Raw genomic sequence first — 18157 nt, forward strand, 5'->3', positions numbered from 1 at the left:
GCACTCTTTTTTGGAAAGTTCTATTGACTTACACAACAAGAAAATCTTAAATCTGTAGCTTTTCACTAAATATTCTTTTTCCAGTTAAACAAAGTTTGTATGTGAATGTGTTCATTGCATTTACTTTTAAGGAAACAATAGTGAGTTTATGTGCAAAATCTTTCACTTTACAAAATTGAATATGTACTCGCATGCATAGGACCAGTAGGGTAAACATATACATAAAGCATTAATAATTATGATCAGTTTAGGGTATTTAATTGTATGTGCTTTTTATTTTTTTTTTAATTTTCTTTGATAAACATGTATGCTTTGGTCATTGAATAATTAAATTTACTTTATGGGAAAATCTTGTCATTCTCCAAGACTTGTGAGCAATATAAAAATTCAGCAAAATGTAATCATTTACAATTGTGCATTAGTTGAATATTTAATGATGGTTGGCAATGCCAATGATGAATTTTTCTAAGTACATTTATGGTATAATCCCTAAAGTATCACTGTAAGTTTACTGTATTAAAACTGTCTAAAATTAACTGTCTAAATTGCCCATTAATATCCAGATTCTCTTCTATTTGTATTACTTAAGAATTAGAAAAAAATCAGTATTACCAAATGATAGACATTACCAGTGTTAGGTAGCTACGGTAATGACAGGATAATACTTTGATTCAGGATGAATCAGAATCAGCACAGGAAAAAGCTCTAGAAGTTTTTATTCCTCTGAACATCGGCTCTGCTTAGCATTACTGTCTTTCCTCAGCCCTTGAGAAAGTCTCTGCTGCTGGGCATAAAATCAGGGAAGCCAAGAACAATGTCTGGTTCCCTTGTGAAAGCTCTCCTCTACTTCTAATTGCTAAGTCCTGCCGGTAATTTAAACATGACACCATGGAAAGACTTGAAATCCAGCTTGATTAGGTAAGTTATTTTCTGTAAGAGTGAAGCAGCACTGTCTCTTGGGACTAAAATATATGGATGGAAGTCACATTATTGAACTACTAGGCTTGAGACTATCTCTATGAATGATTTTCACCTTTGAAATAACTGTTTTGGTCTATTAAGATAAACACCACACTTTCCTCTTCATGGTCCTTTAGTTGCATTTTTATCATGAAAAGTATTTCCTTGAAAGAGCCACACTATCTGAAAGATGCCACATGTCACATTGACTGGCAGCCATTTGAGAGTGGCAGAAGGCCAATAAATCATTCAGAGCTGGGAGTTGTTCAGAGCAACTTTAAAAATTTACCCTTTCTCCTTTCACAAAGTGCATTTCAATATCAAATAATGTTTTCTATTTAAACTTGTACATCAACCTGAATATTGGATTATGCAATGAAACGACTGATTTTGCAGTAATCTTTCTGAACTTAGCTATAAGCTTATTATGATATGTGTTACATGACAGATTTTGTTCATAAACCATTAAAATTTTAGTATCAAAAGCATATTTTAGTCCAAGTTTGAATATAAAGGAATTTATGAAATTGCCTAAATATTTTTAATTCCTGTACTTATGATAGGTTGGTATTGAGGATTTAGAAGGAAATATATATATATATATATATATATATATATATATATATATATATGAAGCAAACAGACTAGGTTTTACAAGAGCTAAAAGGCAAGTTCTGTGATGGACAAACCCCTCTTCAGGGGAAGATTTTTGTCCTGACTGCTGGGAGCAATGTCATAGGAGAGCCTTCTGCAGTCAACTCTAAAGGTTGTGTTCTGCTGCAAGAGTTATCTGATCCCATGTTAGGGCTTTCTGGAGCACATGACATCCAAACACTAATGGAGAAAGAAGTATAGAAACCTGACTATTTTGACTCCCCTTGGGAGAATCTAGGCAGGCCTTTTCCAGAGAAACCCAGGGCTCATATTCTACCTCTCCATATCCTGCCTCTACAGATGGTGTTCTTAATGGGTGCTATTTAATAAAATTGTCAAATACCACATGCTCTCTTAGAGTTTGCAATGATTTGTTAGATGTAGAGGTAGCCATGTAAATTTTGCTGCTGGAAAACATTTTTTTTAATTTATAAAAGTAACACATATTTATTGGTTGTTTGGGTAGATTTCTGAAGAAAGAAAACAAGGAGGAAAAATGAAACGTAGTATAGTATAAGCTGTTGCTAAATAACCAGTCTTCCCTATTTAGCAAATATACAAATTCGGTATACACTATACTCCTTCCTCAGAGCAAAATATTTCAATGTTACATTTTTGTATGTGTGTTTACTGAAATCATTGTAGATTTTAAGGATCTCATATATGAAAGAAGTCTAAAAATTATGTCTGGAACCAGGTAGAATAGTGGAGGACTAGCATGGACATAGGAAACCTATTACTTTGGTATTTGATGAATGATATTATTGTAACTTCCAGATATTTCCATGAACTAAAATATATTTTTACATTTGCTATCCCTTTTTACTTACATATGTCTAATAGCTCTGCTTATTCCTCAGAAACAATAATAAGCAATAATAACTTATTCATAACGACTCATTGTCAATAATCCATAGCAATTCATTGTTTTATGGTGGAGCAATTTAAAAACTAAGTTGCAATAAAAGGGAATGGACATACATTAAAAGCTGCTTGCTTTGTGTAGTGGGTCTGGTTAATGACAGAATTATTGTTGTATGGAAAGGAGGTAGAATTAATCATTCAATTAAATAGAACTGAAGTTGATATTTGTCATTAATCACCTTGCCGCAAGCAGGGGCTACTCTTTAATTCACCTTTATATTTATAAGCTAACACATTGTATGTTTATGTTTTTTTACTCTCTGTCTATCCCATTTGAACTTATGCTCCATGAGGGGAGGTTTTCTTGTCAGGTAGTACACTCTTCTCAGTTAGCTCATTCTCATTCATTAGTACATTGCTTGTTCTAGAACTTCTAGAACTATTCCTGTGATTTAGCAGCCATTTAAACGTTAATTAATGAAGGATCAGCTCCTATTTTAAAGGAAAATTTTTAAATTTTATATTATTTTATATTATTATTTTATAAAAGCTAATATATTAGTCTGATTACAGAAAATACATGCTCACATCTGGCCCTGAATTATATATTAATAAAAACATAAAATATAATAATATACAATATTTGAAATATTTTAATATTGCAAATATAATTTTAAACTATTTTAATATTATATGTATATAATTTTCACTCTTTTTCCACCATAATTACGGTTTGTGGATAGAAAAAATTCATTTGAAATATTTTAACGTCTGGAAGATTTTTCTTCTCATACAGAAATAAATAGTGATAGTAGTTCTGATTTCTATATTAATTCAGTGTTTGACACAGCTTTTTAATCACAATATATAATGCATTTGAAAATTGCTTGTTCATGTGAGTGTTCGCATTTCAGAGTGAGTAGCATGTGGGGGTAAGAGGGAGGGTAATGAAAATCTTTACTCTGTGTACCTTCTTCCTCTAACATAATTTACTTTATTGATTTTCCATTCTCTACTCCCCAAGTAAAATTGTGCAATGGGCAATTGGGAAACTCTGGATGCAAGGAGAGTTTAAAATCCAATGCTGAGACAAGAGGTGACTTCATTTTGATTTTCCACTTAGAGTTTATAGTCTAATTAAAGAAAATGCACATATATCTAGAGATAATCATGGATAATAAACCATATAATTATCATTGTCAATGGATATTACAGCAGCTGAATCACAGAAAGAAATGAAAAAAGATTATCAGCCTTATGCAAATCCGTATTCTCTTTAAGAATTCCAGTTATGGTGTAAAAGTATTAAAATAATTCAACACATTCAAACCCCATATACTGTGTGATCATTTTAAAAATGTATTCAAAAACATTTCTGTGTGCAAAACATTTTCATAATGATCTTATTTAATGAAAGTATTAAGAATAGTACTTTATAAAATTACATTGCAGAACACAATTATTTTTCTCTTTAGAACACACATAATAAAATGTAATTATCAGTGTTTTTTCATAAACATGAGTTTTAGTGGTGTTACTTGGTCCTGTATAATAAAGGTACTTTCTTTCTTAAAGTAAACATAGCACACCATTTCTTTCTTAGCTCAGAGAATATGATTATAGTCTAAGTAGTTGGGATCTAAAGATCATTTAACAAGTACAGTGAAATATTTCAATCACCTAGAGTTCTAGACACAATTTTGGAGATTTTTATTTATTTTCTGTGCATATGTACAGCTGACAGTTCAAGAGTGAACTATACAAAATTTTTTGCAAGTCTTCTTTTCTCCCCAGAAGGCTTTCCTATGAATACACCTTCCAGAGTCTGTCCACTACTCACTTATTCACGTCTACTCTTCATGCGGGATGGTATTATTTATATGATTGGTAAGTTACCTGGAAGGAAAGCCTGAGCCTATGTTTTTCGATCTTTCCCTTTCTTTATCTTCACACAGAGAGCAGTTGCTGTGCTCTACATTCTACACAATGCCGCAGCATCAAAGACCGGGTTCTTGTCCTTTAGCTTGTGTAGCCTTGTAGCCTCTTAGGAAAGCTTATCTCAGGTGATAAATAAGAACACTCCTATATGACCATCCTTAGACAATTTTTCAGATGATTAGTAGTAATAGAGATGACATTTTGATTTTTATCTGTTTAATCCTTGCTTCTGTGATTGTATTAATTCTAACATTGAATGGAGCAGTAAATTTCTATGTGTTATCAAACTACAAAACACATTCGTGCATAATATAGCAAATGAATTATCATATCCCTATGTTCTTATAATTATACTGTCTTTTTTTTTACTTTTTAAACTTTTAATCATTGATGAGTTTTCTTCATGCTGATATTATTTACACTATCAGATTCTGAATATCTTGAGGATGTAGATTAATAAAAATAAAAATTTCTGTTCCTCATTTTAGAGACTTAAAAAAAGTAAATTCCCCAAAATGGAATTTTGGAAAATCATGTAATGTTATTTGCTTTATGTACTTGGTCACTACTAGTAGAATCAGTCACTTTTTGCCTGTTTTGACACATAAAACGTCTACTAATAAATTATACCTTTTTCTTTCACTATTTTTTAAATTTTACTATTTTTACCTGTTAATATTTCATGTGTGTGTAGCATTGTTGAAGATTGAATTTGAAGTCATTATTATTTATGTCATCAGATATCACTGTTGACCTTTCAGTGTGCATGTTCCCATTTTTAGTAACAGAATCCCAGTTTTAACTAAGCACAATGTTACATTTCCCATGTTTTCCTATGTCTAGATGCAAGCGTGTTGAGATCATTTGCATGTGACTTCTGAAATGGCTCATTAAATGCAGTTTACCCAGCAGAGTGATAAGCTTTTTCAAATCTTTCTACACTTTTTGCAGCTGGCCTGGCCTGCAGATGTGAAGGGTAGAAATGTGAGGTTACCTTTCTGATGAAAGCCATGTACTGAAGTTAGTGAAAGACTGGGGTTCCTGGGGACTATGAAAAGGTTGCATACTAGCAATAGACTGCTGATTTACAAGCTTTTCTATGTTAAAAGGAAAAAAATTCTCCATTTTCTTAAGCTTCTATAGTGGGATCCCCAAATGTTATTTCTAACTGATACACATGCTCATACATGAAATGAGTGTTAGAAATTTTTTCATATATTTAATAATCATAATTCACTGGAGTAATACTCTAAGATTGTAAACCATAATATACAGCAGTCTTTTCATGGAAACAGTTATGAGTTACAAGCTATTATGTGATATGGGATCTACATAATATCTGTTATTTCTTTTAGACAGGACTATTTACATGAACAAAAAATCTGTTATAAGAGTGCTGTGTGTACAAATGAACAGTACTTCTTAAGACTGCATGATGATGGCAATGACTTTTTCTTTTCATTATATATATTTTGTGATTACAATTCACAAATATACATCACTTTACTTGCAACTTCTGTGTTATCCCCAATGTTTCTGTTAATTTGGTTAGCAAAGCAGCACACAATTCAAACAGCAATGTGTTATTTCTGCAGGAGAACTTTGGGAATAGGAAAACCTATCTATTGTGTTCCTTACTGCTTAAACATCTTTTATTCGATAATCTGTTTCCACACTGTATTATATATACTGTAGATTTGGAGGACGTAGATTTGGAGGACATAGATTTCCAGATTAATGGAAAATGTAGTAATAGCTTTTCTAAAGCCATAGTTTAATATAGTTGCTAAAAGGCAAAAAAAGAAGAGTCTGCTCTAGATGTTAGGTTGAAAACCTCTTCTTTAGTGTATCTTACAGTTAAATGCAGACAAGGTGGCCCTATCACATGCAATTGTTTATGTAGTCGAGTTTCACTTCAGTAGACTTACTAGGAGGGAAAATGTCATTACAAATTTATAAATCATAAGTGAAGGATAAAAAAAAATCTTTCAAAATGCTTGTAAGAAACACTCAAGTTGTTAGAGGTCCTTCCAAGTATTATATAACTTTTCATAACTTAGAGTTATAACAGAGCACATGTGTGGAGTCATACTTACTGATTTTACCTGCTGAAGCTAGTAGAGTATTGTTCTCTGATTTTCTTGACAACAGCACTCTAAGATTGTCAAGATTTTCTTGACAACAGCATTCTAAGATATGCCCTCCTCTGACATACAATATAAAAACTTAAAAAGATATTTGTAAAGTTTTAAAAAAGACATATAGAGATGCTGAACAGAAGATGACATTGATGGTGGTAGAGGTTAATGCCACTTTCAAAGTGTTCACTCATTATAGCGTTTTGCCACTTTCTTTGTCAATCTCATATTTCTATGGATGCTTCTTTTTTATACATATGGTTAAGAGTGAGAAGGGAGATGGAATAGGACGAATCAGTGTGGAGATAGGTTTGTTGGAATTCTGAGGTTGGCCACATCACAAAAGCGTGCTCAGGTTTAAAGTCAGGAGAGAATGAGAACTCAAAAGATGTTAAGGTTGCTTGTATGTTGATTTTGAAGTCAGATCACTTTTAGGCTGAGCAAAAGACATATACAAAATAAATCATAAACCGGAGTGGATTCAGTGAACTTTCCCACTCAAGGCCTTTTCATCTTTCAGTGGTCTCTGCAACCCATATGGATCAAAGAAGCCCCTAGTTCCTAGGAGCCTAGAAATACAAGTTTTTGGCTTTTTATAGTTTTGAAAGGGCCCTGGAGGTAGAAAATAGGAGTATATTAATATCAATGCTCTGCTCTATCCCTTTATGAAAAAGTTTAAGCTTTACCACATCTAATTTTTTTCCAAATTGTTTTTCTTATAGCATCTTTGAGTTTAAATAAGGTTTTAAAACGGCTGTCCTGCCCCTTGCTTACACAGGATGCAGGTTGTATACTTAATCATTTAAACTTAGCACAGTTTGCTAGAATTTGGGGTGGTGTAAAGCTGAGGGCTCATTCATTAGAGGTAAACTACAGCACTGTAATATCTTCTGCCATTTTGATTTTCATCTATACTCTCTGTGGCCAAAAGTTAATCTTAACTCTGCTTGTGATTAAGTATTTGTATTTATCCACCATTTACTTTTGACAGAATGTCTCTTCAGAGATAAAATGAGGGTGTCAAAGAAAAATGTCTTATAAACATGTGTTTGGATTCAATCATTGTATGTTCTGTTTATTTGACTACTTCCAAACTGTCAGGATTCTTGTAATAGTTGTAAGCTATCAGTAGGTAAAAGCCTGTTAGCCTTCACTGTGAAGATAATGTTTCTTATAATGTATTTACAACTGTTAGTAATTCCAAGGACACTTTCATGTTTTATTTATTATTTTACAGACTTTATTTATTTGACAGCGAGGCTGCACAAGCAGGGGGAGCAGCAGACAGAAGAAGAGGGAGAAATAGGCTCCCCACTGAGCAGGGAGCCCAATACAGGGCTCAATTTCAGGACCCTGGGATCATGACCTGAGCTGAAGGCAGTTGCTTAACTGACTGAGCCACCCAGGTAGCCCCCCCACCCTCACCCCTACCCAAAGACATTTTTAAGTAAGAGAAGTATCTGAGGAGGATAGTTTTAAAGGAGATACTCCTTTGACCAAAAAAATAAAACATAAGACAGTGAGAAATTTGTTTACAAATAATATTTTTCTATTAAACTTGTTAAAATGTGCTAAATTGGTTATAAATTAATTCATACTTATCTACATAGTTCTTTCCATATTATTAGAAAATGTGCCTCTTTAGGGGCACCTGTGGCTCAGCTGGTTTAGTGTCTGACTCTTGGTTTTGGCCCAGGTGATGATCTCAGGGTCATGAGAGCGAGTCAGTGCCTGGCTCTGCACTGGGGAGGTGAGTAGGGAGTCTGCTTGTAATTCTTTCTCTTCCTCTCCTTCTGTGTGTCTTCCCACCATAAATAAACAAATCTTAAAAAAAAAGTGTATTTATTTTAAAATAATATTAATATAAAATCAATTAAGTATTTTAAAATATATATTTAAATGGTTATAAATAGATGTACTTATCCTAAATTTTTCTCTGTGACATTATTTTGTGATATAATTTTAGGGTAGTAAAATTTGAAATTTGAAAATTTCAGTAGAATTTTAATTTAATTCAGTAGGTTTGCTTTTTTTTTTTTTTGTCAGCTTTCAACACAGTTTTATCAGTAGGTTTTCTGTGAAATACACTAGAGGTATGGGAAGTGGACACATTTACTTTGCAAGGTAAGAGTTTCCCACCGCTAAAGAAAAAGTTATGGGGTTGGGCAGGGCATACTAGGGTTTGGATCCGTTTGGATCCATTTTTCCACCTCCTTCTGGTTTTCTCACATTTTTTTTTTTTTCCTCAGCAAACGCCAGAGAGCACAAACACAAAAACAAGAAACAAAAACAGCAAGATCAGCCTCTAACTGGGCCACACCCAGGCCCTCTCCCAACCCTGACTGTAGGAGAAGGCTGTGGGTGAGAGGCACAATGTTCCTTTCTCAGATCAGTGGGCCAAAGTTAATAAATTAGAATAAATTAATGAGGGCAAGATCGGGGGGGCGTTATGCAACTTTGTGCTGGGAGGGCCCCTTCTCTCCAATACACAAGAGAGTTAGTAGGGAGAGGCAGGAGGCATCTCCAAAGGCCACTACAATAGGGGTAAGAGCAGTGGGGGGAAGAAGTCAGGTTTTCCTTCATGTACTTCCCAAACAGAGCAGAAGAATTAGGAGAAGAGGGGGAAGAGACACACACAAGGAAAAGAACCCTTTTTTCCCAGAATAAGGAAGGGCCAAGAAAGAGAATGCTATTCAACCCCCCATCTCCCAAACCATCACTAAGGTTAAGGATTTGGTCAGTGAATCAATGCGGTGGGTGACAGGAATGTAGAATGTGGTTGGGGAAGCAGAGAGTGCTGGAAATGGGGGTACCCAGTCACACCCATCTCCCCAACCTTCAAAGAGAGCAGACTTAGGTAAGGGAGAGGGCACAAGGGCTGAAGTGTGCGTGGAGGGCATCAGAAGTCACTGGTCAGCTTCTCCAAAGACATCATTCTGTTTGTGTTTCATGTTCTCAAAGTCAAAAACAGAGCATGCCATGTGCTTGTAGATGAATCTGATATCATCGTAGGTTGTCTCAAAGTGTGTGGTGGCATCATAGGAGCAGGAAAAGAACACCTGGCTCTAGGAACCATGGTCAATGGGCTCATATAAGGGCTCTTAATGGGCCATCACTGATGGCCACAAACTTCTAGTCATTGAGCTCCAGCAGCTCCAGGCAGGTTCAACCTCCTTTTCCACCTCTGTAGTCTCCACCATGGTGCTGGCAATGGCGATGTACTTGCCCTGGGCAGCCATGTTGTGTCCATAGGAGATCATTCACACATAGACGTCTGACTTCCTGTTTACTTGGTTCCAGGGGGTGATGATTTGGCAGGAGTTGGCATCATCAGTATTCTTGATGGGATGGTTGAAGCTAGAGTTGATGTGGATAACCTGGCCTGCCTTCCACACTCAGTCCAGAATGTGGCTGGGGTCACAGATCAGATGCTTGCAGTGAGCCACCTCTCCCTCAGGCTTCACACCCACTACCTTGACATTCTCCATGATGATGCCATCCACAGGTTTGTTTAGCATATGTGTCCCTCCAAAGATGGCAATCTTGAAAAGCCCTGAGGCAGCTCACCAAGTCCATAGAGTGGTTATAAATAAGGACTCTTTCTATATGGAGCCAGGGACTCTTTGTACAACTCGATGCACTTGGTCTCAAGACAGAGCTGGTCCAGGTAGTCATAAGTGCAGTAGAGGGCAAGGGCATGGCCAGTGAGATTGATGACGTCCTGGCCCTAATTAGGCATGCTGGTGCTCTGGGGGTCAACACCCTCAAAGGTTTTGAGATCATTTTCATCAAAGTTTGCCACAAACACCAGGAACTTTCAGAAACACCATGTCTCAAACATGCCCATCAGATTGAAAGCCAAGGCTTCATTCTCAGTGGATGGCACTTTATAGATCTTTTTAGACAAAGCTGCCCTCCACCACCTTGAAGTCCAAGAAGCATGTCACCTCTGTATACAACAACATCTTTACCAGCTGCCCACTGGCCATGAGGGATTTGGGGATCAGGTCAATGTTCCAATCTCTGCCCCGTCCCATCACCTCAGGGGGCCCCTCCAGCAATTGAAAAAGTTTACACAGCTCCTCAGGGGTGTGGAGGCTCTCATCCTCATAGTAAGGGTTCCAGTCCATATACAGCACTTTCTTTCCATTCACGCACAATATGCCTGACAGGAAACATTCAGTGAAGCCAGCCCCCCGAATGATCGCATCATATTCCTCGTCCATGTTCAGACCTAACTGCCAACGCAGTCACTCCTCCTCCTGCTCCTTCACCACAGCCGCCTGAGCCAGGATAATTCAGTAGTTGTTTTTGTTTGTTTGTTTTGTTTCTGTTGTTTGTTTGATTTTTAAAGATTTCATTTATTTATTTTAAAGAGAGTGAGTGAGAGAGAGCATGAGAGGGGAGAGGGTCAGAGTGAGAAACAGACTCCCCACTGAGCAGGGAGCCCTCTGTGGGACTCCATTCCAGGATTCCGGGATCATGACCTGAGTGAAAGGCAGTTGCCCAACCAACTGAGCCACCCGGGTGCCCTAATTCAGTAGTTTTAAGTATACTTTTCTTCTGCAAATTTATTTGTTAAGGTTTTAATTCCATTAATTTTAATATTTACATAGTTAACATTAATATTCACATTTTAATAAAATTCAGGATTTTACTTCTGGCTTTTTACTGATCACACACATATATTTTTTTAATTTGCTTTTTCTAATATTTTGTTTCAGTTACTTCTTACCAAAGTTATAATTTTACATGATTAGTTTTAACCATTAGACAATTCTAGAAGATTTATTTAAAAATAGAAATTTTCTACTTCAACTCATCTGTAGTACTCATTACTGATTACATTTAAGCCATATTCAAACAAAAATGGTTTGATTGTAATAGAGATTATGCCTATTGCAGGTTTTGAATAATATTCTGTTATGTAACTGTCTGTTGATTCACTCTATATACTTTCCCTAGGAAAATAAGGATGCTTAAGTTCTCCATGATGGAACCCAAATGCAGCATATATAACTCAATGATCAGATTTGTTATGATACTTATAGTAAGTAATTTATCATTCTTTTTTTTTAAATCTTAGTACTTTATATAGCAGATGCAATTCCGACTAATCTTATTATTTATTTATTTAAAAATTAAATAAGTTATTTATTCATTAAAGTTACTCATTTATTTATTCTTTATTTATAAATATATTTATATATTACATATTATATATGAATTTATTATATCTTATATATGAATTTATTTGCTTTTAATTATTTAATTATTTAATGATTAAATAAATTATTATCTAATAATTATTATTTGATAATTAAATAAATTATTGTTTACTTAATACATAAATAAATATTTATGAAACTTAAAAAGATGTAGGCGTTTAGTCACTTAGATTGATTTTTTATTATTTTTGAACAATAAAATTACTCTTAATATACAAGTGAATAAGACAGAGAAAAACAAATACCATAAGATTTTACTCATATGTAGAATTTAAGAAATAAAACAAATGAGCAAAGGGGAAAAAAAGAGAGAAAGAAACCAAGAAACTCTTATTTTTTATTATTGTTAGGGAGAGAGATAGAGAAAATGAGCAGGGGAGGAGCAGAAGGAGAGGGAGAAGCAGACTCCCTACTAAGCAGGAAACCCGACACAGGACTCGATCCCAGAACCCTGAGATCATGACCTGAGATAAAGGCAGATGCTTAACTGACTGAGCCACCCAGGGGTTCCCAAGAAACTTTAACTTTTGAGAACAAACTGATGGTTACTGGATAAGTGGTCAGGGGATGGCAGAATATGTGATGGGGATTAAAGAATACACTTGCGGTGATGAGCACTGAGTCTTGTATGGAAGTGTTGAATCGCTATATTGTCCACCTGAAACAAATATTACACAATCCGTTAACTATCTAGAATTTAAATTCTGGAATTAACAAGCTACTGCATCAACCCCTCTCAAACCATCCCCAACATTCTTCTAGGTGGAGTAGCTAAGCCAAATACCTGTATTTCTGTCATCACTTAAGTGGCCATTTTTCATATTGCATCATGAACCAAAAGACTGAGGCAAACATCACCGAAGTAACAAAAGTTCAATCAAATTCTGTTTACTCTCAGGTGACCCTTCTATTTCATGTGGTTCACTACAGAGTCTCCCTCAGTTCCCTTGGTGACATGAAAGCAAACCTTTTGCAGTTCTTCCACCTTATTTTATCTATTTCTTCCCAAGTTTCCATTAATGTACATGCATTTTTAAATAATAAATGTAAATAAATTTAATTTTTGTTAAATACCTTCATTTCTCCTTTCCCCTTCAAAGCAATACATTCCTCATTAGAGCAAAATTGACAAATCAAACCTTAAAATCATTCCCTGACATAATAAAGTAGCATAATGGGGAAATAAAACCACGCTGTTATCATTCTGGGGGAAAAAACAACAACAACAATATTGGGGGTGGAAGGAAGGAATGTAATCAGAAGGTAGAAATATTTCCCCACTCAACTTTAATTCACTAAAGGCAGAGGTCTTATCTATTTTACCATTTTGCATCATTAAACAATGCATGTTATGGGATATTTAATCATCTGACAAATATTTATTGATTCTTTGCAATGTGCCAAATACTGCTCTTGGTTGTAAAAATTACACAGTAAGAATATAACCCTTAACCTTACGGATCTTATATAAAAGATGAAGCAAAGAAATGTGTGGAAGAATGAATGCATTCTCACTAGATGTGAAAGAGTTTTGATTTTAAGTATGGTACTCTGGTGTCACTAGGGTTGTCATATATTGTTTGATGGTGAGTAACAAAAATCCAACTATAGAGGAAATAGGTAAAGGAAACATATGAGGCACATGTGATATAATCTGAGGAAGTGTTAGATAAGCAAATGTCAAGGATCGTGGATATAACTTGGCCCACAAGGCCTGTGGGCATACAAGACAAATGCTGTCATTCTTTTGAGAGGATTTCTGCTGACATTTCCTGAACCTTTTGTGTTAGGTTTTATCCGTAGAGATGTTGTGAGGTAGAGTAAGCATGTACAGATACTGTAAGGTAGTTGATAGCTAAATAATTTTTTCAGCAGACTGTGAAGTAACCAAGGCCTTGTATTCTGGGATAAAAAGGGCAAGAGGGAAGTTTCCCAACATAAGAAACTATGCTTTTTGTTAATCTGTCCAATAAAAGATATTTTTATTTGTTGTAATTTCAAAACAAACAAAACCTAAAAACTAAATATATGTGGACTCATGTTTACCCCAAATTAGGCTAAAGGCATTTTTGTTTACATTTTTAATACTTATTAAGATTTCCTTTTCTTCTTATACAAATCTGTTACTAAATCAGTGCTTCTAATTTTTTCTTACAATTTGGAATAAATATTTCATGAGAGCTGGGGCTTTCTTTTCTGGTGCATTTTAGTACTCAGAATAGTATTTAAAAACTACCAAGTATCTATTGGCTCCTCCTATATGTGAATAAACAGATGCTTAGACCATTGTGACACATCATAGTGAAGAAATGTAATTTGGTACACATTTTAAAAATAATACCATTTTTTAAATTTTTGTAACTACTATATGTTTGTCACTATGCTAAGTGTTTTAGATATATTATTTCATTATCTCTGTACTCCCTACTACATTGATAAGGAGTTACTAATTTTCATATTCTAAAGATAAGAATACTAGTCTTTAAAAAAGCTTATGAACTGGGATATGATCTTGAGAAATTGATAGAAATGAACTTGATCAGAAATAAACCTAGCTTCAAAGCCTATGCTTTAACACTACAACATGCAGAAGCCATCTGGTTTACTTTATTATCTAAACATGACATCAGTTTTGGAAATGAATATGTGGGCTGAAGTTACAACACAACTATTGGAACCAGAATATCCAAGGGCAATATCTTGATCTTTTGATTAAAATATGCAAAACAGGTGTCATTCTTATGTAACAAATAACATAAGTTATCCATAAAATTTTCTAGGTGTTCATGTGCATTTTATATTAGAGAAAGTAAATATCAATTTCCTTCTTTTAAATCAAATTTTTGAAATGTTTCCATATTAACAAGTTAATATGACTCCTCTAAAATCTTCTGATGGCAATACATTAAGATATAGAGATAATTTTCCAGAAAGATTTGTATTTTTCTGTAGTTTTATTTCTCATGTGTCAACTATCCCACTTATCTGAAAAGCTCACTAAATTTTTAGGTGAACTTTTGAAATCCAAATGCTATGCTCTGGTTCCTGTGGAGCCCCCAAGAACTTTCTTTATCCTTTGAATAAGAGTTCTGATCTTCTCTGGGTCAGCATTTTAACTTTGAATGTTTTGGCTTAGATTTTAGCTTATTTATTATTCTTTCTTGGCAATAAACCAGAAACAGACTTTAGCTTTATCTTCCAGGACATTTAAAATGTTCTGAAAAATTTTTTTGAATGTAGCAACAATCAAATTTCACAAGATAAAACAAAGATGGCATACTTTTTTTTTTTAAATGTGATTTTGGCTTGGATAACTTGCACTTTGCAGCAGCAAGTGATAAATCTGAATTATTGCATAATAAATATGGCTATATTAATTAGATATAAGTTTCTGATGGCTAAATAATTAATACCATAGTTTAGTCAATGCAAATCTATAAATATGTCCCTGTATTTTCCACAGATCAAAACAAATAGCACATTTGAATATAAGTTTAAGAATATTGGTCATATTTGGACATAAGTTTAGGAAATAGAGCTACTTATGTAGAGAAAGATTATATTTATTTCAAATATTATGTATGTTAATATTTATATTTTGCAATAATTGTTTACGAAGATTTATGAGCTTTTTCTTTATAATTTTTTCTTAATATTATAATGGGTTGTAGCTATGTAACTCCTAAGCTTATATGTTTGATCAGTAATAAGAATAATATCATGGGATGCCTGGGTCGCTAAGTGGGTTAAGCCTCTGCCTTCTGCTCAGGTCATGATCTCAGTGTCCTGGGATGGAGCCTCGTATCGGGCTCTCTGCTCCACGGGGAGCCTGCTTCCCCACCTGCTTGTGATCTCTCTCTCTCTGTCAAATAAATAAATAAATAAATAAAATCTAAAAAATAATAATAATATCTTGATAAGAGTCAATATATACTTTCAGGGTTTACTTGAATACTGTGGTTTTTATAGGAATAGAAATAAAATATATTCTTTGTATAATTTTTTTTTAAGTTTTATTCCACATGAGTATTTTCTTTCCAAATTTGAATGATTGATCCTGAATTAAAAGCAAAAAGTTTCTGAAAAGTACGCATATGAATTGGTCTATTTTGGGTTTTTTTCCTCCATTTCTTGATAAATTAAAATAAAATATCCTTTATGGGCCAATCTTTGATGACAGAGAAAAATGCTAAAATAATGGTAAACAATCTATACTTTGGAAATGTCTTGTCATTTTTATAAATAATAAACATTTCTTTAGATTTACAATCACTAGGACTGGCTAAACCTATGCATCTGGCAGTTTAGAAAACTCCTTTTTTTTTTTCCTGATATTCAGCCTTAGCTACACTTCAGGGTGTTAAACTTGGCAAATATGGCTTTAATAGAGTAAATTAAAATTATACTCAAGTCTTTGGTAGCTAAAGAAAATGGTACTCTTATAGGGCAACTGGGTGGCTCAGTGGGTTAAAGCCTCTGCCTTCGGCTCAGGTCATGATCCCAGGGTCCTGGGATCGAGCCCCACATCTGGCTTTCTGTTCAGCAGGAAGCCTGCTTCCGTTCCTCTCTCAGCCTGCCTCTCTGCCTACTTGTGATATCTGTCTGTCAAATAAATAAATAAAATCTTAAAAAAAAGAAAGAAAATGGTACTCTTAGATTCAATGAGTGTTAGAGCATGAATTCGATCAAGATGCCAAAATATATTAGTTAATGATACAACTATGTGAATGACAGTACTATTTACCAGGTTAACTAAATCAAAAATATACAAATGATCTTTAGTTCATTTCTACCCCTCAACAGGAAACTCAGTGGGTCATTAATATTCCTCCACCTCCATTCATCATTCATGCATTTATTAATTTGACTTATAGTAGTATTCTAACATAAATGAGTAATCTTACCATAGATATCCACCATCTGTTGTTTTTACTTTTCCTTTTTTTAGGAGAGTGCAAGGTACTGATTTTAAAGTTCTAAAGAATGGGCTCTAGTCACACTTAATTAGTTACCAAGCAGTTACACCATTAAAAAATTGATGAACCCATCTTAAAAGCCTAGCAATTCATTTAGAAAATTCATCTGGGAATATATCTTTGTAACCTAAGATCTTATTGTAAAAATTAAGTGAAACTAAAAAACGAGAATAATAGTAATAAATTACTGGAGAAAATAATTTTTATAGCATTTATTTCTTCCATTTTCAAAGCTAATTGTATCACCTTTCATTGTGTTAAAATATAGACTGATGCTCCACAGGTAGAGCACGCACTCAGGTTAATTTAAACAGGGAAGTGACATTAGAAAAGAGAGACCACAGGGGTGGCTGAGTAGCTGAGTCATTAAGTGTTTGCCTTCAGCTCAGGTCATGTTCTTAGGACCCTGGGATCAAACCCTACATCAGGCTCTCTTCTGGGTAGAAAGCCAGCTTCTCACTCTCACTTCTCTTGCTTATGTTCCCTCTCTTGCTGTCTCCCTCTGTCAAATAAATAAAAAAAATTTTAAAAAATCTTAAAAAAAAAGAAAGAAAAAGAGAGACCACAATAAAATAGGATATTGTGGGTCTAGTCCATTAAGATTATTGTAATACAAATCATATTTATGATACACATGTTTGTATGTGTTATCCAACTTGATGTCACAAATAGCTTGAATATAACATTGACAAAATGCAAAAGATGAAGATTAGATTATAATGTAGATTCCATAACCTATTAATCTACATAATTTAGGAAAATATATATAATTAAATGTTTTGCTCTAAAATGATTTTGGAGATATATAGATATATCTATATATAAAAGTTATAACTTAAAAAGTTTAGAGTAAACACTCTATAAATTCAATGGGTAATTTTAAGGGTATAAATATTTACCATATTAAATTTATCTTTAAAAAAATACAACTCATTGAAAATAACATCTGCCTTGTTTTTTTCCAGTGGTAGCAATTGAAAGGTGTGACATATACATGCATTTTTCTCTTCCCTCATTAGGATTAATTTATACATTTTTATTTGTTTTAAATATTTTATTTATTTGATATAGAGAAAGAGAGCAAGAGCAGGGGAGAAGAGGGAAAGTGAGAAGCAGGCTCCCCACTGAGGCGAGAGCCCAACATGAGACTCAATCCCAGGACCCTGGGATCATAACTTGGGCCAAAAGCAGATGCTTAACTGGTTGAGCCAACCAGACACCCTGTACATCTTTAATAGCTATTTGGTTTTAATTCTACCAAGGGATTATTTGGTAAATTAATGCAAAACAAATCCTGTGAACAATCACAAGCTGAAAGATTTTATTAGTTTTAGTCAATGTAACTCTAAATATTTTTACATTAACCATGGAACAAACATAATAAACTAAAAAAAAAAAA

At 34.1% G+C, this 18157-nt stretch overlaps 1 pseudogene; it reads right to left on the reverse strand.

The window, feature by feature from the left end:
• Positions 1-9460: 9460 nt before the first annotated feature.
• LOC125100467 (rab GDP dissociation inhibitor alpha-like) lies at positions 9461-10780 on the reverse strand (annotated as a pseudogene).
• Between the last annotated feature and the right edge of the window lie 7377 nt (positions 10781-18157).

The sequence above is a fragment of the Lutra lutra genome, chromosome 5, assembly GCF_902655055.1.
Source record: "Lutra lutra chromosome 5, mLutLut1.2, whole genome shotgun sequence".
In the NCBI taxonomy this organism is placed as follows: Eukaryota; Metazoa; Chordata; class Mammalia; order Carnivora; family Mustelidae; genus Lutra; species Lutra lutra.